Consider the following 13,136-nt stretch of genomic DNA (forward strand, 5'->3'; position numbering starts at 1 on the left):
AAAATTTCCTCACCTCATGGAGGTTCTATACACAATGGGGATAATTACTTACTAAGGGGGGAGGAATGATCCAGGTGGATATTGGTGGCCACCTTCCTATTCAACTTGGACTCCCAACACTCTCTTTAAGTTTTTTGGTTTTCTTAATTATAGCACAATTTAATATTTTTGGCAATTTTTCTGGTTCTGAACTTCCAGAGTCGTTTTGAGGCCCTAAACTATGTTTTTAGAGAAAACAGAGAGACCGAAAATATCCTAAAGTAGAATATGAGTTTGTTTTCAACCTTATCTTTGAGATATTTGAAATGAGGTATTATGATAGCCAAACAAGGATCGTATGTCGAAGTTACGACCCCAGGAAGTTGATGTACCAATTTACCCAAATGGGGCCCGCAATTTTAGCGCTTCATCTCCTAGGGTTAGGTTTTTGGATGTCTACAGTTTTCCATTATTTATCAATAGCAAATAGTCCTTTATGCCTCATTGTAACACAGTTCATAGGCATGTAGCCACCACATCTCTTCTCAAAGGTAAGCTACCATTGCACGAACTAGTCTTTGTTGAAAATAGCAACAAGAAATGATAAAAATAGAATCTAGAATATTCCAATTTTAATTTGTCCTTGAATTAAAATTCGAATTTAGTCTCACTAGCTGCTTGGAAATAATTAGTTAATTCAATATGGATTAATTAGTTGGAGAAATTCAAGTTAGAAGTCTTTGTGAAGTCATGCAACAATTATCCCTTAAGTTAAGCATATTATCCCTTAATTAAGGAGATAATATTGAGTTATATTTGAGTTGTAATTAGCTAACTCAGTTTACTAAGTTAAGTCCAGTTAAATTAGTTCCAAACTATTTGAGGAACTAATTGTGAGTTATTAGTCAGTCGATGCATGCATGCACTCAACAAGTGTACTCCAGATAACTGAAGATTCCCTCATCAGTAACTCATGCATGTCTATTCTGAGAAAGACCTAGTTGAGATTAAAGTCGATGACAATGTACTATCAGTTGCATGTTTTCTCCTATAAAGGAAAGTCATGCATGCAGACGGAATACAGTTCCTTGAGGATTGCGTACTTCTGACAGTGTGCTAGAGCAGTGTGTGAGATCAGTGTTACACTTGGTGACAGGAGGATCACCCAGGAGAAATTGCACAAGGAAATAGGAGGCTTGGAGGGCAGAGGAGTAGGCTTGTGAGAAACTTTGATTGCCCGTGAGAATCTGTGAAGATTATACTGAGAGCTGGCTAGCTGTGAGAGCTAAGGCTTTATGTAATCCCTATGTATTTCTACCTTCATCTGTAAGGATTCTACTAAGAGCTGGCTAGCTGTGAGAGCTAAGGCTTTGTATAATTCTGATGAATTTCCACCTTGTATGATAATACAAGTAGTGGGGCTTTTAGCTGAGGCTTTCCCCTGAATATTTTATATGTTTCATGTGTATTAATTCTTCTTATTATGGTTATATGTGTTAAGCTTGGATTCAGCTAGATCTTTAAGCTTCCACAAAGCAACATTGATAGTAGAAGTAGATTATAGTATTTTTCTTTGGTATATTACATTATCGAGTTAATCTACAATCAGATTTTCTTCAAAAATCTCAAAGGTAGATTTGTAGAGAATTTGTAGAATTTCTACATGGTATCAGAGCTCAGTTTATCGGAGCTATGAATAGTATACAGAGAAGAGAATTCAATGTTTGAAGTTTAGGGTTGCAGTTTCAAATTGAATTCATATCATAATTCAGGTTGGCCAATGGTGTTCTATGGCTTGAGACTTGAGTATGCCTTGGAGGGTAGCTCAAATTACATAGCATGGAAAGATCACATGGAGGTAGTATTAGAAGACAATGGCTTGAAGGATCTCATTGATCAAGAAATCCGAAAGCCAACTTCAACTAATGCACAAGAGTTGGCTGAGTGGAAGATGTGTGTGGCGAGGGTGAGATGGATCATCCTTGAGGGAGTTCGAGACCATATTGTCTCGAGTCTCCGTGGGAAGGATACTCCATTTTCAATGTGGAAGACATTGAAGGACCTCTACTAGAATATTAGCAACCAGAAGAAATTGGCACTCAAGGATAAGCTTCGAAGAATCGAGATGGAGAACAATGATACTATTTCCACATATCTGAAAAAGCTCAACACTCGCAGAGATGATCTTAGCAGTGTGGGAATAACTATTGCTAATGATGACATAAGGAGGCTCGCTCTTGTTGGCCTTCCAAAGAGCTGTAATAGCTACCCGGACTAATGAATGGACGGGAAAAATTGCCAGATTGGGAATGACTGTGGTCGGATCTCATGCAGGAGGAGATCAAGAGGAGCACACGAGATGGTTCTTCATCCAAGGATGATGAAGAAAATCTGGCCTTAGTAGGTAAGGCAAGGAAAGGGAAGGAGAAGGAATCCCATTCTGAATCAAATTCTTCTCATGGAGGGAAGAAGGTTGACAAGTCTAAAGTGAGATGCTTTAATTATCATGAGATGGGTCATTATGTGACTAATTTCCCATCAAATAAGTCCAAGAAGTGATCCTCGAAAGGATAAGAAGATGAGGCATTAGCCTCTCAGTTCGAAATGGACTTCACCCTTATCGCATGCATGGTGTCATTGATGATGGGTTGTGGTTGGTTTCCTAACAGTGGAACCTCATTCCACATAACTAGCAATAAAAGTTTGTTCACTACCTTGGAGGAGAAATACCTCAAGATGCACATAGAGATGGGTGATGATGAAAGGTTTAGTGTTTGAGGAGTGGGAACTATTTCTTTTCAGAGGGAGCATGGAGCTCCTATCACCTTGACTGATGTCAAGTATGTGCCTAGACTGAAGAATAACTTGGTATCAGTCGCAATGTCGGAGGACAAAGGCTACGATGTTGTCTTCAGTAAGGGAAAGGTTTTCCTTAGACACATCACCACATGACAGGTGAAACAGATTGGTTCACGAGTTAAGAACCTAAATTCTCTTGAGGTTAAAGATGCATGAAAAGACTTGAGGAGTAAGGAAAATGTTGGAGACTTGGTGGTTGAGAAGGAGAGTAAATTACCTCTCAACATACAGCCCCATAAGAAGTCTAAGACAATTGTGGAGGAGCCACAATTGGAGATGCTGAGAGGAGACTGAGTGGAGGCATCCACTGATGCAGAGACCTCCAATAGGGGGAAATTTCGAGCCAAGTCAGCGATAGGGATCACATGCAGCCATACCTCTAGGTGTGAGATGGGGTGATGTGAAGTGATAGTCTCTAGAAGGCTGAAATTATGTAGGGTCCATTGAGATGTTTTATCTCATGGATCGTACCTTGCTACGGGAGCCCAAAGTACATAGTAGTGGGAGGAATCAGTGGGATTAATGTAGTCAGAGATCTAATTGTAGAGGCTAGAGTAGTTAGATAATTAAGAATGCAGGGAAGGATTGACAACAGCGAAAAAAGGCTGAGTTAGCAGAAGCACAAAGTTTTAAGTTGATAGAGGCAATAGCAGTCAAAGAATTTGATGACAGATGCATCATATCGATTTAGGTTGGATATTTTTTATTTTTTTTCTAGAGTTGCTAGAGCAACAACACTGGAGAGAAGTGTTGCATGTAGAACATTCCAAAGGTTCAGGATCAGGATCAAGTTGAATTCCTTTCTTGTTGAGAGCGAGTGGTTAAAATAGCAACAAGAAATGATTAAAATAGCATCCAAAATATTCCAATTTTATTTTGTCCTCGAATTAAAATTCGAATTTAGTCTCATGAGCTACTTCGAAATAATAAATTAATTCATTATGGATTAATTAGTTGGATAAATTCAAGTTACAAGTCTTTGTGAAGTCATGCAACAATTATCCCTTAAATTAAAGAGATTGTCCATTAATTAAGGAGATAAGATTGAGTTATATTTGAGTTGTGATTAGTTAACTCAGTTTACTGAGTTAAGTCTAGTTAAATTAGTTCCAAACTATTTGAGGAACTAATTGTGAGTTAGCATTCAGTTGATGCATGCATGCACTCAACAAGTGTACTCTAGATAACTGAAGATTCCCTCATTAGTAACTCATGCATGTCTATTCTAAGAAGGACCCAGTTGAGATTAAAGTCAAGTACAATGTACTATTAGTTCCATTTTTTCTCCTATAAAGGAAACTCATGCATGCAGAAGGAATAAGGTTCCTTGAGGATTGCGCAGTTCTGAGAGTGTGTTAGAGCAGCGTGTGAGATCAGTGTTACACTTGGTAATAGGAGGATCACCCAAGAGAAACTGCGCAAGGAAATTGGAAGCTTGGAGTGCAGGGGAGAAGGCTTGTGAGAAGCTATGATTGCCTGTGGGCATCTGTGAGGATTGTACTGAGAGATGGTTAGCTGTGAAAGCTAAGGCTTTGTATAATCTCTATTTATTTCCACCTTAATTTGTGAGGATTGTACTGAGATTTGGCTAGTTGTGAGAGCTAAGGCTTTGTATAATTCTGATGTATTTCCACCTTGTATGATAATACAGATAGTGGGGTTTTTAGCTAAGGCTTTCCCCTGAGTATTTTCTGTGTTTCATGTGTATTGATTCTTCTTCTTATGGCTATAAGTGCTCAACGAAGTTTCCACTAGATCTTTAATCTTCCGCAAAAGCAAGTTTGATAGTAGAAGTAGATTATAGTATTTTACTTTGGTATATTGCATTATCGAGCTAATCTACAGTCAGATTTTCTACAGAGATCTCAAAGGTAGATTTGTAGAGAATTTGCAAAATTTATATATGATATCAAAGCTAGTTGATACATAGAGAAATTTCCATAGTCTCATTTCCATTCTGTTTGTAAGCATACTTGAGTATTTTTCTATTAATGAAAGGAAGTGTTATTTTTTGCTCCATCTATGTATTTATGGTTATATCTATACTTTGTTGCATTCTTGTTTAAGTTCAAATCATCGAAGCCTAAGGAATGAAGGAATGTTGGAACCCTAGATGTCATCACATTGGATACCAAGATATCAAAGATCAACATACCAGGCATATTGTATATCAGAATCCCAGATATCAACACATCGGGACATCAACACATAAGATATCAGAACATCGGAGAATTAGAGTAGGTGGTAGATCAGAGTTTGGAACATTAGGGTATCAGAAGTGTCAAGTCATCGAAATATCTGGATATCGGAGGACTGGGACATCTGAATATCGAAACTTCTTAATTGAGGTACTCTAAGAAGTTACGACATCCAATAGTTCTAGTAGTACTAAAAGTGCTGAGAAATTTCGAAGAATATTAATAAAGAATCTAGTTACAAAAGCAAGGTTTGATAGGCCCTCTTCTCTCTCTTCCGGTAGGACACATGGTAGCATAAGATTGGCTCCTAGAAGCTGAAGTGGCATCTGACGTCAGCATGACGAGAAAGTATGACAGGACATGTGGCAAGATGATTCAATGCTATTGGGTTCCCTAATGTGCTAGATCCATTTGATCCATGTCATCGTTGTGAAGCTACCACATGGAATGATGATGTCATATCGGAGGTTGGCATATCGTTGAATGAGGACCTCGTAACTTCAGTGTATATGGTTTTGGAAAAGTTACGATAAAATGGGCTTCTAATATTAGGTTCATTCTTGGTCCTGAGAAGCCAAAGAATGAAGGGCACAGAGAAATTAGTGAAAGAAGATTGGATCTTGACATAAACAAAATGCTTTAGAACCTAAAAGTTAAGCCGCAGGTCAAAACTATTGTTCCCATGGAGGAGAAATTCTCAAGGAGCTAAATGTCACAGGAGCTAAGTATATTGGGACTGAGAAATATCGCAACGTTCCACCTTTGTGAAGTTACGATGTGGATTCTCTCCGGTGATGCAGTAAGATGAGTTAATGGATGTGTGAGTTGAAAATTATGAAATTGAATGTGGACTCAAAGATATTGATTTATTAAATGGGGCTAAACCTTCTGAAGGCTTTGTAACAAAAAATCAAGGACAAACCTTGTGGCAGAGATGAATACTCGAGAATGAAGGAAGTAATCGGCTTCTTTGTGTGCATGAATGGTTGTGATAAATGAAAACATAGTGGTCACTTTTGTGAACTGTGAAAGATCTATTGAGTAATAAATGAGAATGGGACTCTCACATGAGTGTGCAAGCCACCTAAGAATTATCTCTCAGCATGGAGCTCTATGAAGTCAGATGATAAAGAACTACAAGGTTCATCTCTGTTTGAGTACTGTGACAAGAAAATACTAGGAGAGGTAATTGATCGGCCTCCAAATTAGACATAAAATAAGGCCCATCTGACCATCCTTCAACACATTAAACCTCTCTTCTTGTATTAGATAATGTATTTTTAACTTTAATATGTTCATTAGGAAGGTTTATGAATAACTACATATTTGTACCTAATATTATTTCTTTTTTGTGGAATATTGTAAGAATATTGGGTATATTATGATGATTTGGAAGACAAGATAATTTGGAGACTTGCTCCCTACTACAAGAGAATAAATATTAAATAATAAATCAAGAAGGTATTCTAAAATTATTGCACATATTCTAGAGCTCCAATGATTGAGAAAATCTAGGAATGTGTTCCATGTCATTTAATGCATTTTCCTAATATTTGGAACCAGATCGACTATTTGAGGGATTTTGGTGAGGAAAGCTTCCACATTTCATGAATAATTCTTCCTAATAATTTTGTATAACTACCAAGTCGAATTTTCCTCTAGGGGTGGATTTTTCTTAGTCTTCTTGTGTAGAGAAATCGTATTTTTCTAGCTCAAATGTCATTTCTTGCAGGGATGTAATTGTATTGACGGAAATAGTGAAGATTGGTGTCATGTTCAACTTCTAAATGTTGGTTTCCTTCATAGGAATATGAGTTTCCTTGGGCTTGGCTGTACCAGGAGCCTCAAATCCCTTTTGTATCATTTCCTCTTCTTCCTTTCACTTCTTATTCACATGCATCTTGCGTTCTTGTTTTTTCCTATTTCTGCATTTAGTATTAATGATTTCTTATTGTAGGATTGGGTTAAATGGTTGAAGTTATTTTTCAGGATCACAAGCATCATTTCATCCTTGGAACAACTTTGTAGGTTCATAGTAATCATTTAGCTACTTATATTAGTTTTCTTATTCCCAAATCTAGATTTCTGGAAGTCCCTTGTGGCAAATAATAGAAATTTCTGCTATTTTTTAGTGCATTCTAACAATATTCAATTGAGTTGATTCCACTTGCATTATATATAAAAAAAATAAAATTATATTTAATAACAAAAATCACCCCATGTCATTTTCATGTGATTAGGTTGGGCATTTGATATATTTATTAGTTCACTAGTTCTCGAATTTCCAGATTTTAGACTAGTAATTTTCTACTATTTTTAGCATGGCTTAACAGAGATATTTTCAGTGATTCCACTTGGAATGGAGACCTAAGACATCCTAGTCAATAATAAAAAATTTCCCATCCAGTTTGGATTTGATTTTCTTGGTCATTTGGTGAATTATAACTTCCTGTATCAGATCTGTAAGATCTTGTAGCAGCTACAGGATCTCCTATAGCTGCCTTCCAACATGTATATACTTGCCTAGATTCACCTAAAAAGCTTGGTTTTTGGCCCTTAGGGTTCAATCATGACCCCTAGGCTCTAGATAAATGGTTGAGGAAGAATAAACAACAACTAGGACATAGCTTTTTATAATTTAGATGAGGCCTATTTATTTGAAGTCATGCTCTTAGGATTTCAATTACACTTTGTTGTTCTTACCTAGGATTAATTTATTTTCCATTTCAATTATTTCCATTTTTGAAATTAGTTTAGGATATGATTTTATTACATTCATTCCATTACATCATGACAATGAAAGAATGACACACTGTATGTTGCACACATAGTGTCTATACCTCTTAAGTTTGTACAATTCCTGAGTTGATAATTAAAGTTGGTGGCCTTGGGAGTTGTACCATTCTTGTCGCAATAATGAAGCCCATCACTTCTTGGTGCCATTGTCGAGGAGGTGTTAAAGTATGCATTGTATTCTTCCCTAGTTGATTCATTTATTTTACTTTCTGCATCAACAAAAAAATTGTATTAGTCATATTTCATTTCAAAAACAGAAAATTGCATTGGATTAGCATTCTTATTAAAAAATAAATTAAAAATAATTATCCAACACCAACCCCCCCCATTTCATCACCTGGTACAATAAGAGCTACATCACCATTGATTTTTGCAGGTAAAAGAAGAATAGGTGGCAGATAAGGAAGAAGAAATGGATGGAAACAATGACAATGAAGAAGATCCTCATGGATTTCCCATTCAAGATATCAATGTCAATGGACATATGAAGAACACCCCTACATCTTTTCTTCCAAAATTTGATGGTCTAAGGTCATAGGATCTGGAAACATTTCTCTTCGAATTTGAAATCCTTTTTATATCTTATGGTTACTTATTAAACACTCACACATTGAAGGATAGAGTTCTTAAATAGTTCATGAGTTTGGGGACTAATTCAATAAGATCATGGAATGATATGAAAAAGATATTTCTAAAAAAATATAAATATCATGATCTTAAAGAAGAAATATTTAGGATGAATAAAAAATAATATGAGAGCTTTGAGGATCTAATAGAGAGGTTCATGTATAATGTTAAGAGTGAAAAACTACATCATTTAGGGATGAATGTATTAATCTCCTTAATCTCATGAGTAGAGGTGATGTATACCAATTATCATTTGAAGAAATTTGTGAAACATGCAAAAACATATCAGTAGGAAGGGCAAGAGTAAGTTAATGAGCATTAAGATTGGTAAGTCAAGCTAAACTTGGAAATTTGCTTGATAACTTTAAAACAGAAATTCTTAGAATTCTAAGTGAACAAGTAGAAATGTTAAGAAAAGTATATTAGAAAAAATAAGATGTTGATATTTTTGTTTTCCATGAAAAATCACATTATGTTAAATATTTCCCCTCATTACCAAGGTTGAAGGAAGTTTACCAAGAAGAAAATGGAGCAATTCAATTGCCAATGCAACTATGTTATGTAGCTGCAAGAGGACAATGGTAGCCTATTCAACCCGATATGATGCAAGAGCCTAATTCACAATTTCAAACTTATGAACATCCATATCAAAATAATTGAAACACACCCCTTCCTTGGAGACCTTGGCCATCTCAACCCCAAAACCAACCTTGGCAACAGGATTGGCAAGGAACTTATGGGAGCCATCCACAATATCCTCAATATTTTCCTTAATATCCTCCATAACCAAATCCATGTTATCCCTACCATTCATCTCCACCACAACCACATCCATCTAAAATATCCACTCCCACTCAACTACCTATACCACCATTTACGAACCCGCACAATGAAGTAGCTCAACCCACTTACAATGTTTAGGTATAAAACTTCCAAACATCCCCTCTTGATCTACATGGTATTCATCTTAGGTCAACAAGAGTATCACTAAAAATATATTATCTTGATATCATTGAAGGACAACATGCAGAAAAAGAAGATTCAAATGAGAAGACCAAAGAATCATGGACTGCACTTGACGAAGAGAAGACATCAGAATCAGGGATTGGGAAAGTTCCCTCATGTTTACCATCAGATCCTCTATGTGTTTAAGAGAATAATCAACAAAAAGAGGAATATCTAAATTTCATGGAAGAAGAAGACATCCAAGATGATCCAAATCAGGAAGTGGACTAGGGGTATCACAACTATATTGAAATATGGTTCCAGACAGTCACTAAGTTGCAACAATACTCCCTACTTCAACTGTGTTTAATATCATCAAAGTCAAAGAATTTGGTCTCTTACATTTAGGTACATGTCAAGGAATATGTTTTGAGCCTATACATGATTTTATTTGTCATCCAGTTATGTAAGTGGCTCCATTGGTTGTATTCCTACACTTGAAAATGTTTTTTTTTTTTTCCAGTAGAGTAGGATAGGAAAAGAAATAAAAAATGAAAAATAAAAGAAAAAATAAAATCTCAAGTGAAAACCTCCTTTTAGACACCTGAGATGGACTCATTGATTGAAAACCTCCATGATGAAGTCAATCGGTTGGAAAAAAGAAAAAAAAATATCCTAGGTGAAAACCTCCTTTGAGGCGCCTATGTAGACCTACTAGTTGAAAGCCTCATTGAGGTGGCTAGCAGGCCCGGGAGAAAAAAGAATAAAAAATAAAAATCTTTGCTCCATGTATCCCCCTCTCATGAATGCAGATGTTCTATAGCCTCTGCAACCAACATAAACAAGTTAGCCACTAAAGGAAAGTTGATGAACAACCTAGTCAAAGGAACTTAAAATAGGACTTTCTCCTCCTTTGCTAAGATGCTACAGAAGGACCAAGGCCATGTCAATCCATCACCCTCATCTATTTCCACCATCAACTTATAATTCCCAATATTTTACCACTCGTTTTGCTTGTTGTCCTAAAATTCTACAGGAACATCCTATAGTTACGACAGGAAACAAAAATACATAGAGCAGAAAAATATTTTTGTGATATCTTGAAAACCATACATTTGTTTGCCAAGTTGTTTAATGGGGAGATGCATATGGATGATAGTAACATGCCAAAGAAATTTCAGTAAATTTTAGTGCATACTTTTCGATAAATTGACCTGGATCACCTAAAACCATTTTTAAATTTTCTCGATATTCATACATCCATTTGAAATGTTGTTTCATGTGGAGGTGCATATGGATGATGGTAACATGCCCAAGGAATTTCAGAGAATTTCAGTGCAAATTTTCGAGAAATCGACCTCCATCATCTACCTCCATGTTTAATTTTTCTCGAGATTCGTGCATCCATTGGCCAAGGTGTTTTATGGGGATGTCTATAAGGATGACGGAAACATGCTTAGAAAATTTTGAGGTGATCCATTCTACCATTTGGTAGATATGGATAAAACAAATCTGCTACAGGAGGTTGTCCTCAAATACTACAAGATTGGCCGAGAAGAAGCTACATGAGGAAATTATATTGGATAAAAGGGTAAAAAGGTCATGTATTCTTTAGGGAAGGTTGATATAGGTACCTAAACATGAATTTCATCAATCATCCACTCCATATATCCAAAATCCATCTTCAAATTCCACTCTGTCTGACATGAAAATTATCAGAAAAATCTTTGTCATCAACTTTTCCACCACCTACACCACCTCTTGATGATTTTAACCCTATCCTTATACGTCCTATGAATTTCAAACAATCCCAAATGCATCAAAGAGGGATTAAATGACTGCTACAAGAAGAGGATTGCTCTTGTAATTAGTTTGCATAATTATAACAAAACTCAACATCAATTATTTTTTCACTCACACAACAAAAGATCTAGACACCTTGAGCAACATCATGCCAATTTTGAAGATTGAAAAGGGGGCACACCCTCCTTAGCATTAGGGTAATTTTAAGGCCTAAAATGGGCCTCCCAAGGAAATTATAAAATAATAGTGGAAATAATAAAATAATATTAGATTACATCATCAAATTTTAGAGGAAAAAAAATAAAAACCTATTTTTTCAACTCGTATTTTCAACTTGTCTCCCTTTGGGTTTACTCAAATTTTGAGTGAAAACACTTGTTGGATGGATAATTTGATTCCTCATCCAATGAGTATCCACGTTCCATACCTTTGAAGGACCCTACTACATGAAAAATGAGAAATACATGCAAAACATTATTGCAATCACTTTTTTTCATGTATTTCTCATTGTTCGTGTAGACGAGTCCATCAAAAGTATGAAACATGGACACTCCTTGGATGAGGAATTAAATTTTGCATACAATGAGCACTCTTGCTTAAAATTTGTGTAAAACCTTAGGGAGATAAGATGAAAATATGAGTTGAAAAAGTAGTTTTATTATTTTATTATTTTTGATAATTTTACTTTTTTACTCCAAAAATGGTGAATAATTCCCCATGGTTGACATCATCATCTTGAATCCTATCGGTTCTTATAAATTTTATTTTGGTTGTATATTTTTCTTAGGAGGCCCATTTCAAACCTCAAAATTCCCCTAATGGGAAGTATTCCATCCACTCCATCAAAATATTTAACAATGGAAAAAAAATTGCACACAACAACCTTATCAATAAAAGCCTAGGCAAGCTATGAAGACCTATGTAGAAGAAATAAAAGAAAATTAGCACCTCCAAGGAAGCATGGATCAATCATCAACTCAACAACAACAAGCATGCCTCTCCAACAACCATCAGGTAGGTACGGTATGTAATATTCTTGACCTCTTCTCTTGAGCATACTATAGTTAAAAAGAAAAAAAATTCAGTGCATGAGAGGTGAGGTTTTATAAAGATAAGGATGGGCCAAAAGTCTCATCCACCCTCAACTAGTTAATTGCAGCTAACTCCCTCACTCATGCAATGTGGAAAAGCCAAATTAGGAAGGGTGTTGATTTTGAATAGTGGGAACAAGAGTTAAAAGAAGAAATTTGTGCAAAGGCCAAGTCGCCAAAGAAATCCAAGCCCTCTATCCGCTTTATATCCACTATCTATCCATCATTCATCCATCCTAATTAATAAGAAAAAAATGAACATTTTTCAAGAACAAACCCTATAGTTTGTCTCACCCAGAAATGTTTTGGAAGAAAACACACAAAGCACATTCTCTCCATTTTTACAAATCTACACTACTCCCTATGAGCCCTAGCATCATCCTCTAAACCCTATACATCATTTCTCATCACTCCCATACAGTTATAACACCTTGAAATAGAAGGAATGACTTCTATGAGAAGGCAAAATGTTGATACAAGAAGGAAGTAAGGAACAAATTGTGCTAAAAACCAAAATGGCAGTGCCTAAGAGAGACTTGATTGAAACAGAGAACTTCAAACCCCATTAGGAAATCATCTTCGACACAAAAGAGAAGAAGAAGGCAACAAAAGGCAAGAAGGCATTCACCATCAAAATATAACTCAAACTTCCGTGATGAAAAGAGGCTTTCGATGGGGTCCCTAATCTCTTTCTAGATTTTGTCTGAGGCCTAAAATATGTTCTAGAAAGGAAATAAAGGCATGGAAAATCTGGTCAAAAATGGTTTCGAGGGGCATGCAAGTCAATTTGAGATCTTACCCTAGGCTCAGACTATCATTTCTACTCAGAATAGGTTTA

This window comes from Pinus tabuliformis, chromosome 8 (assembly GCF_031772625.1).
Source record: "Pinus tabuliformis cultivar Carrire ecotype Pingquan chromosome 8, CPIR1, whole genome shotgun sequence".
Taxonomy (NCBI): Eukaryota; Viridiplantae; Streptophyta; class Pinopsida; order Pinales; family Pinaceae; genus Pinus; species Pinus tabuliformis.